The sequence below is a fragment of the Petaurus breviceps genome, unplaced genomic scaffold (assembly GCF_028583685.1).
Source record: "Petaurus breviceps papuanus isolate PSGF00001 unplaced genomic scaffold, PetGlider_PUasm1.0 370, whole genome shotgun sequence".
NCBI lineage: Eukaryota > Metazoa > Chordata > Mammalia > Diprotodontia > Petauridae > Petaurus > Petaurus breviceps.
Genome location: NW_027186297.1, coordinates 24,904 through 35,588, shown reverse-complemented (window position 1 = coordinate 35,588; position 10,685 = coordinate 24,904).

Below are 10,685 nucleotides of genomic sequence, written 5' to 3'. Positions count from 1 at the left end.
TGTATCCCATTCTGGTCTATTCCATGTCATCCCATTGTATCCCATTCTCTTGGTCCATCCCATCCCATCTAGTTCTATTGCATTGTGTCCATTCTCTTCCATGCTGTTCTGATACACGGTATTCATTCTATTAGGTTCTGTTCTCTTCCATGTCATTCTGTTATTTCCATTCCATCATCTCCCATCCATCCCACTCTATGTCATTCTGCAACATTGGATTCTGCTCTCTTCTGTTCCATGTTGTTCCATTACTTTGTATTCCATTATCTTCCATTCTGTTCTAGTCTGTGTCACTCTGTTACACTGTATCCCATCCTATCTTGGTTCTGGGTTGTTCCATGATGCTGTGTCCCATTCTGTTTGGTTCCACTTGGTTCAATGTTGTTCCGTTCCGTTCCATTCCATTCCATCCCATTCTGTTCCATTCCATTCTTCCATTCTCTTCCATGTCACTCTGTTACACTGTATCACATCCTATTATGTTTCATTTGATTTATTCCATGTTGTTCCATGCCATCTTATTGCAGTCTCTTTTGGTCCATTCCACTTCATGTCATCCTGTAACATTGTCTTCCATTCTCTTCTGTTACATTTTACCCAATTTACATTCTGTCCCACTTTGTTACATTCCATGCTGTACAGAAACATTCTGTTCCATTTTCTTCTGTTCTGTGCTCTTTGATTCTACATACCCAGTATTCTCTGTGTGCCCAAGCAGGGCTGGATGCTAAGGGGGACAGAAAAAGAGAAAGCCGTGGCTCCTGCTTTCAAGGAACTAACAGTCTGGGCCAAGAGATATGACCAATAGTGAACCATGTAGGAGACAGGCCCAAGTGGTATTTACACTGTGTGTAGCCAGCATCTAAGCCCTGTTGGTCAGTATGGGCTTGAGCTGTCAGGGAAAACTTCCTGAGGGGAGTAGGCAGTGCTAGACCAGACCCGGTACTGAAAAGAAGGGTGAGCTTGGAATGAGTGGAAAGGGTTGAGGAATAAGATGGAATAACTCAGGGAAATCAGCACTTTCAAGGTGGATTGTGCCCATTGGATCCCACTGCCTCATTTAATAAATGAGGAGATAAAGGTCTGGAGAGGGCGAGTGCCTTGCCAGAGCCGGCCTGGGTCACATCCAGTCCATTCCCAGCCTCTCTCCAACTATGCCATGCTTATCCTTGCCTTCGAGTGCTGTAGATAAGATGGGCGACTAGGCTAGGGCCAGGCATAGCAGCAGCTGTGCTCTCACCCAGGCAAGCTGCACCTCTCAGGCCCAATCCTAGGGGTCTGTTTCCTCTCTCCTTCTCCTAGCACCCCCTTCCTGCCTCCCTGCAATGTGCTCATCACCACTCATACCCACATGGTCCCCCAACAGCCAGATAGGTGAGTGATGAATGAAACGAACAGCTTGGCAGTGTCCCAGCCCACCTTTGTTGGCAGAGGCTGTGTGCACCATTGGAAAAGTCACAGATTCAATAGAGTGAGTCTCTCTGAGTTCCACCCCACAGCTTTGACTTGGGGTCCTACCATATGGACTGTCCCCTTTCCACTCCCTCAAGAAATCTCTGACCTTCCCAGAGCCAGTTCACAGAAAATGCAGGATTCAAGATTTAAAGCTTGAAGGAATCCTTTTAGAGGTCATTTTATCCACACTGCTCCCTCCCCCACATACAATGGAGGCAATTCTCCTCCCCTCACAGCAAGAGAAGTTGCCAGGAATGGTGGCAGATGCCTGGCGTCTTGGCCACTGGAAAGACTGTGGCTTGGGGATCTCTCTGCTGAACTGCAGTAGGGCTGAAGCTGATCAGGTGTCCACAGTGTACCACCAGGATGTCAGTGTGAGTAGGCATCACCGGGCTGCTGAAGCAAACTGCCTAGGTCAATCAGCAGTGGGTCTGGGCCCCTGAGTGGCTGCTGCACTGCTAGCTCCAAACAGACAAAAAGACAGAAAAATGGAATGATTTCTGATTAGAGCAGGCTCACCACCCATTGACACAGAGAATGGTTTAGTGAACCGTGCTCAACTTGGAGTCAGAAAGACCTGGGTTCAAATCCTGCCTCAGCTATTTCTTTATTAACATTGGGACCTTGGACAAGTGAAACTGAGTCCCTGAGCTTCCCCCTGCTCCAATTCCAAGGTTCTAGGACCCCTTTGGACCAGCAATAGCTGTTGAGGCTGTGTCCCTGGCTGGGCAGAAGGGGCCTGGACTGGTCTACTGGCAGTGGGGCCCATGGATGCTCATCCTTTAGCTAAGCTTCAGCAACCTCAGTAACTCCTACTAGCCTTAGTGCTAGTTGGGCCTGGGAGTCAGGGCTGGGGAGACAGTTTGGTGCTTGATTAACACAGAAGCATGGCCCATAGTAGGCACTTAGTAAATGCTATTTGACTGACTGATGAGCCAGCTGGCTTTGTACGGCGTGCCCTTTTCCCTGAGAACACTGGAGACCAGAAAACTAAGAGGCCTTGGGCACTGACCTAGAAAATCAGAGGAAAATAAGAAGATCTGGAGTTCTCCAGGCCACCATGGTGGGAGAGCCAGGAGGGAGAGGCAGGGCAGGACAGGGGAGGGCATCTGTCGAGACCTTTGCTCCCCTCCCCCCTCCTCCCAGACTGTATGATCTTAGCTGGAAGGGACCAGAGGGAGCAGCTGGGCCCTCACTCCCTGAGCAGGAGGCCACCTCCTCTGGAGAGTCCCCGAGGAAATGCTTATAATGGTGAATCTATTGCCTGGGGTTCCTTGGTGGAAGGTCAGAGCTTTGGAGCTGGGAAGGACCTCAGAGGCCATCCAGTCTATCCCCTCATCTGACAGGTGTGGAAGCTGAGGCCCAGCAAGGGGAAGGGACTTGCCCTTGTACCCAAGGCCCAAAGCCTCTTGCAGTAACGACTTCGATTTTGTGCTTATGTCCCATCCCTTCCTCAAGGCCTTCCTTCTTGGTAGGACTTTTAAGTTGGAGACTCAGTCTGGTCACTGTGTAGCTTTTGGTTTAAAGCAATGGTCACTGGGGATAGTAATGCCTGGCCCTGAAGCCTTAGTGGATGGAGGACCTGAGTCAGACGGGCTTGGGTTCAAATACTAGCTGATTGCAGTAACCCATCCAAAAGAGACAGGGAAGTGATGAATGGAGACATGGGAGATGCTGCATCTCTGGTTCTGGAGATAGAAAACCTGCCCTATTCCCTGCCTCTGACACTCACTAGTTGTGGGTGTCTTCCCTGGGCCTCAGTCTCCCTAGGTGTCACATGGATGAGTGAGGCTCTGTGGTTTCTGTGGTCCTTTCTAGCTCCAGACCAGGGTCCAGTAATTGCCTGACTTCTCTGGGCCTCAGTTTCCTCCTCTGTCAATGGGACTAAGGACACCTGTCATCCTTGCCAGTGACTGAGGCTCAATGTGGATAAAGAGTTTGCAAGCTCGTGGGTGCCTCAGTGAAGTGCATTGGATCCTTCACTGGGGAGCTGCAGGCATTCTCCTTGTTGTCAGCACCCGTCAGCTTGGCTCGGCTTCCTGTGCAATGCAGGGGAAGCCAGCTGGATGCAGGAGATGTGGGGGAGGCCCTCAGGCTGGCTCCAGGCTGTGCCAGGAAGGCCTGATTGGCCCCAGGCTCCTGGGCCCGGGCACTGGGCACGGGGCCCACTCCGGTGTGTTTGCAAAGCTACTTCCTGAATGATCAGGCCCACTGGCCGCCCTCCCCTGCCTCGGCCAGCCGGACGGGGCGGCAGATTAGAGCATTCTTCACATAGTTTACTCCAGTCAGCCAGGGAGGGGAAAATGTACAAGCAGTAAAAGCAAGAAAGGCCTAGGCTGGGGCTGGAGGTGAGCTGGAGGTGGGCTGCCCTGGCAGGGGTATGACAATGTCAAAGTGAAGACAGGCTTCTCTTCCACCTTCTCTGGCCAAGGATCTGGGTTTAGGCTACCCCTGACGTTGGGTGGCCATCTCTTGCTGAAGGAGTTACTGCCCACCCTGTCTGTGCAGCAGCTTAGCTCAAGGATGAGCATCCATGGGCCCCCTGAAAGACCTGCACCTCTGACCTCTTAATCCTATCCTGTAGGCAGCCCCCCCACCCTTGATCAATGGCCATTACTCCCTGCTGACTGCTTTGGGGGACTCAGATTAAGGGGTCTTCCAATTCCTCCACCTCCAGCTCCCTGAGTGCCACCTGGTGCTTGATCACTGGGATGTACCAAGGCTGAATTTGTCTTCTGCCCCCATCTTCCCTGTGGCCTAGGCCAGGGTCACTGGGCTCATAAGAAGACTTTCAGTCCCCCAAGCATCTGTGAGCTCAGGGGTCTGAGCCCTCTCTTCACTGACATTAGTGGCAGCCCACTAGCACTCAGTAAAGGGTGCTGAAGGGGCTGAAAAATCCTTGCTTAATATAGCTCACCCTTGGATGTCTCTTCCATGGCTCACTGTAGTAAGCCAGATGGGCTCTTGGTCCCCATTCCCATGGTCAACCCAAGTCTTTGTGCCCTGGGGGGACCTGGCTCAGCTTCCCATCCCCTGCCAGTACAGCCTTCAAGAGCCTGTGGGCCCCTCTGCATTTCCTCCAGAGGTGGGTAAAGTGATGGAGTCAGAAGTCAATCAGCCAATCAGATTTATCGAGTGAAACGCTGGGCATGCAGAGACAAAAGTGAAATGAGCTCTACAGCTGCAAAGGGCACCTTGTCCAACCTTATAATTTAACAGATGGGGAGACTGAGGCTTGGGGAGGTTCCCAAAGTTTCATAGATAGTAAGAGTCAGAAGCAGGATCTGAACCCAGATCCTTTGACTCCTTAGCTGGGGCTCTTCCCTCTGGATCACGCTGCTCTCAGTGAGTGTCCTTTCTGACAAGAAGGCTGACTATGATTATGGCCAGATCATTGTTCTATCTTCTCAGTGTCCCCAGGAACCCCCAGGTGCCAGCTTACATTGGCAGAATTTCCTTGGCCAGGAATTCACAGTTACTACCTTGCCTTCTCTTACAGGCTTGTTCCTAGACACCTCACATCATGGCATGGCCACAGAGGTCCCTGGTTTGTCTCTCTACAAGGCTGTGAGCTCCCTGAGGGCAGGGCCTAGGCGCTGTACATCTCCCTTTCCCCTCCAGGCGATTGGAGGGTCTCTCAGCTTGATGTTGTCTATCTGAGCTGTTATTCATCCTTTACTCTCCAAGAGAAGTAGATGCAGGCAGTAGTGACCAGCGCCATGAACAGGGGTGGCCTGGGAGACCTCGCAGGCCTGGCGCATTCTGCCAATGCATGTGGTGCTGGGCATGCCTGCGAGGAGCTGAGGGGCACAAGGCCGCTCCTCCGTGGTGCACAGATGAGGCGGACCAGCAGCTCTCTGCAGAATCCCTCTCAAGGGCCCTGGGGGATTCTCCTTTAGGTGCTTGCCCAATTATTCTCTGAATGGACTGTTCCTGTGGCACTGGGAGGGACACAGGGAAAGAATCATCTTCATTTTATGGACGAGGATACTGAGACAGCAGCACATCTCTGATCTTTTGGAGATGGGCCTTATATCAGACACAGAATGTCAGAGCTGGGGGGCAGGGCTTTAGAACAGGGAATGTCAGGGCTGGGAATGATCTTAGAACAGGGAAAGTCAGAGCTGGGAGGGAACTTAGAACAGTGAAGGTCAGAAGGTCAGATTTGGCAGGGAGCTTAGAACAGGGGATGGTAGACTGGGAATGGTCTCAGAACAGGAGATATTAAAGCTGAGAGAGTCCTTAGAATAGAGGATGACAGAGCTGGGAGGGGCCTGAGAACACAGAGCATGTCATCCTAGAGCCAGGATGAACTTTGGAACAGAGAGCACAGGATCCAGAAGCTTTGGAGCTGGGAGGGTGACTGGGGCCCAGGCTTGGAGCAGGCACCATCCACCCTGCTGGCTCTGTCCCCTTCTCCATTTGAAGTCTCCCCCTTGGCTGTGTCCCCACTGCCAAAAGCTGGTGGCAAGGACAATTGCAGGGATTGGTTTCAGGGCATCCAGATGCCAAAATATCAGGGGCTGGGAGGGGGTTGCCAGTGGATTTGCATCTGGATCTAAAAATACTCCAACGCCTTTTGGAGGGTGTAGGCTCCTCACACATCTGGAGATCGACCCAGCTATTTCTCTAGCTCATGTGGCCCAGAACGTCCTCTGGTTAAAAATAAAAACTAATAACTCTGAGGGAAGGGCCGCATGACTCAGGAAGATCCCAGGGTTCCAGGACATCCTGTGTCTGGGAGAGGTTCTGAGGGGTTTTGAGGTTCCGAACAGTGTATAGAGAGTTTTCTGGAGCTCTGTTGTTATGGTCTTCAGGAGGCAGTGTGATCCAGTAGGTGGAGCCTCAGAGGACCCAAGTTCAAATCCTGGGGTGCCCCTGACTCCCTTTGTGACTTTGAGCCAGTTACTCGAGGGCACTGGATGGTCTCTAGGGTCCCTTTTCCTGCTCCAACGTTCCCCATGAGACTGAGTTTGGGGGAGGGCACTGCCCCTCCTTACCTCCCACAGATCCATCAGATTCCTCATCCCGTCCCAGGGCACAAGGCGGGGCCTTTAGCACCAAGCCTCTGAACTTGGCTTGGCTGCTCCTGGGACCGCTGACATGCAGCTTCTTGTGGACAGACCCACGTTTGGAGCCCGTCCAGCAGGCACAGTCCCTGAGAGTCCATGGCCCCTCCTCCCCAGCCCTCAGTCCTCCTCATCCCCCCAGAACAGGGAAACAACATGGAAGGGAGATACTGAAGTCCTTTGGGGTTCGCTGGTGCTTGGGGGTTCTTGGGGACTGGTTCCCTTGAGGCTTTCAATGGGGTTCTGTGAGACCTGAGGGGAGTCTGTGACCCAGGGACCCCTCTCATTCGTCCAGGAGCTTTTCTATGCAGACAACCATTTGCAGGATGTCTTCCCCATCAGACTGGGAGCACCTTGAAGGCAGGACCCTCTCTCACCTTTCTTGCCCAGCTCAAAGCCCAGGGCCTGGCACATAGTAGGTGCCTAATAAATGCTTGTAGACAGACTGATTGTTTGATAGCCTGAGGCCAGCCTGGGAACCCAGGTCTCTTCTAGTCATACATTCTCTCCTCCAAGGTCTGTCCTGGCTCTGCCATTGGCAGTAGCAATAAACAGCAGCAAGAATGATTGTTCACATTCCTCTGGCACATTACAGATATTATTATTGTTCCGGACTTTCTGATCGGTTCTGGAAGACAGTGGCCCCTATCACCCCCATTTTACAGATTCAGTCACTGAGGCTCAGAGAGATGAGGTGCTTTATCCAGGGCTAGTAAACTGTTTGAAACAGGTTTCAAACCCAGGTCTGATAGCCTCTGTTTCCAAGGGTGGTGCCTCCTCCCTCCAGGCCCTCCTGTGCCCGCTGCTTATTGGCTTGTGTCCAGTGTCCCCAGCTAGATTCAGTCAAGTAGTTCAACAGACATTTAAGGAGATTCTCTCCCGTTCTAGGCCCTTTGCTGGAGAAGAGCAGCTTAAGAGACCTCAGTACATGTGTCTGAAAGTGTTATTGAGGTTCTTATGATCCTACTTCTTGGTTTCCCCCCACAGTGCCTAGCACTGAGCTGAACACAGTAACTGTTTAATCAATACTTGTTTGACAAATGGAGTACTTGTCATGATGGTGATGAGCTGTAGCTGAACAGGAATGTTGTCAGAAGGCTGGGGCTCGGTGACTCTGGGTGAGCTGCCTCCGCTCTTGGTTAAGCCTCATTTTCCCCTTCTGTCAAAGGGGGATGATCATTCTTGCTCAGAGCTGTTGGTAAGAAGGCAGACATCCTTCATTCTCCATAAAGGGTAGACAGGGACGCACAAAGAATGTGATGCTGTGAGGTGCCGTGTGCACCACAAAGGGCTCTGGACCTGACGCTGTGAGGTGCCGTGTGCGCCCCAAAGGGCTTTGGACCTGACTCTGTGAGGTGCCGTGTGAGCCACAAAGGGCTCTGGACCTGACGCTGTGAGGTGCCGTGTGAGCCACAAAGGGCTCTGGACCTGATGCTGTGAGGTGCCGTGTGCGCCACAAAGGGCTTTGGAGTTTTCTGAGGTCTCTCCCAGGCATTTCCTATTCTGGACCCCAGGAAATCATTCACTGACCCAAGGGAAGGCGCCTTCCTTCTCCTAGTGGTCATCTTGGAGCCAGAGGCCATGGGTCTCTAGTTTGGCTTGGCTGTCCCTCTGCAGTTGCCTTGCACCATTCTCTTCCCTTTTCTGGATATCAGTTTCTCCAGACTTTCTCTTTAAGGACAATTAAGAACAACTCTCTAGGACCCTCCTCCAGCTCTAAGTCATCACAGTCTCATGGGGTCCCAAATAATGTCTTCCCCTGGCCACCTAGACCTTTCCAAATATCCCATGTTGAATCCTTCAAGGTTCCCCATTCATCCATCAGGAGTCTAAAGAATGCCCTTGGGAGGGGCGGCCAGGTGGCTCAGCAAGTAAGAGCACTGGCCCCAGTGTCGGGATGACCTGGGATCGAATCCGGGATCAGACACTTAGCACCCACCCAGAAACACCTGGCCGTGTAATCTTGAGCAAATTACTTAACCCTGATTGCTTAAAAAAAAAGACTGCCCTTGGGGGACTTTCTAGCCTTGGGGAAAGGAAAGGATGGAGAGGGAAACAGGTAGAAGGGGAGGAGAAGCAAACGGAAAATTTGAGGTCCCTCCCTGAGAACTGAAGGATTGCTCCCTTGCTCTGGCCAAGGAGTGGGGGGTGGGGGAGGCCAAACACAAAGCAAACCAGCCTCTGTTTCACCCTCCTCCCCAGGCTGTGCCCTGCACCAAGACTGAAACCCAAACCACCTAATACCTTGGCAGAACAGCTCCTGGCCCTGGGGATTGGGGATGGTTGGGCCCCTTAAGTGATACTGTGAACAGGAGCGATCGGTTACCAGGAAAAATGCCTGGTATGTGGGAGAAGCAGGGAGCCCCATCGCTTTCTGCCCAGCCCTTCTCTCCTGCCAGGGGCCAGTCCCTCTTGACTGGTGACTCCTGTCACTGAAGCCTGGGTAAGGTGCCTGACCTCAGACAAAGATGGAAGAGGCAGCCACATGGGGATGCTAAGAAGGGGCCCCCCACCAACTCTTTCAGGATCACTAAAATTGGAGAATCTGACACTCAGAGTGGCCTAGGACCTAGAACATAGAATATGGGATATCAAACTTGCAGGGGCTTAGAACACAAAATGTCAGGACTGGGATTGACTTTAAAATAGAGAATGGCAGATTGGGAGGGGCCTTAGAGCATAACTAGATGGAAGGATAGATAGATAGATAGATAGATAGATAGATAGATAGATAGATAGATAGATAGATAGATAGATAGATAGATAGATAGATAGATAGACAGACAGATAGATAGATGGATAGAAAGGAAGGAAGGAAGGAAGGAAGGAAGGAAGGAAGGAAGGAAGGAAGGAAGGAAGGAAGGAAGGAAGGAAGGAAGGAAGGATATTAAGTGCTCACTATGTGTTAGTCTGGGAGACAGAAGCAGGCAAACAAGAGGGTCTCTACTCTTAAGGAATTCACATTTTAGTGGGGGAGACAACCCATAAGAGGTTTGGAAAGAACACAGGATGCCCAAGCTGGGCTGGAATTCAGAAGCCAGGATTTGAATGCTTGGAGGAGCTTTGGGAATCATTCACATACGCAGAGAGTGAAATGGAAGCTCAGGGACTAGGCCAAGGTTAGGGGGTGGTTACTTGCTTCCTTCCCCTCCCTCCCCACCCTAGGACCCAGGGCTTGGCTGCTTCGGTCTCTCCCCCTCCCCCATCTGCTCTCAGACGTCTTTTCCCAGGTGATTGAGACTTTCCTTCCCCAATGACAGCTCCGCCTTAGCATTTAAATCCTCCTGGGAGAGAGAACCTGACCCAGCCCAGGCAGGCCCTTTCTGGGGAGCAGCCGGAGCTAGGGGAGGGGTCAGGGGGTAAGTGGAAGGGAAGGGAGTCAGAAAGGAAGCCAAGTCCCAAAGAGAGTGCTGCCAGTATCTCCAGCACAGCCTTCTCTGTTCCACATTGTTTTTCTGAGAGTTGGCTCTGAGAGAATCCCCTCATTGCACAGGACCCCCTTAGCTCCTCTGGGAGAGGGACAGGGGTAGGGCTCACAGAGAAGAAGGAGGCCCTGTGAAGGCAGGTGACAGGGCTGGCATTGCTGACACTGTATGCCAGGCTACGTTTCAGGGGATGCCCAGTGCTTGGAGTGTAAGGCAAGGAGGCGCAGCCTGGCAGAGACTGGGAAAGGGAAAGCTCAAAGGAAGGGAGGCCCTGACTCACTCAGCTTCTCATCACTCATCTCTCACAGATAGAAGAGGCTCTCAGAGCATCTTCTGTGGTCTGCTGCCCACAGAAAGGAAGACTGACTGCCTTGGGTAAAAACTATAGAAGGGCAGATTCTGGTTTGATACAAGAGCAGGGTCTAACTCAGGGTTCCAGAGCGTCTTGGCATGGACATCCCTGGAGTTCCCAAGCAGAGGCTAATATCTCCCAGGGGAGCAATTTCTGCTCAGAAAGCATCTCCTGAGAACTAGGACTGGAAAGGATCCCAGAGGAGCCTGAGGCTGCCTCACCAATTCACAGCTGAGGAAAACGGGGCTCAGAGGGAGGGATCTGCCCATCCAATGTCACAGGGATGAGTCAATGCTGGGATTCTGGCTTCTGAGCTTGCCCTGTGTTGGCACAAGCACCTCCTCTGAAGACTGTGGAAGCCCATGCCTTCCTGCCCCCCCCCCC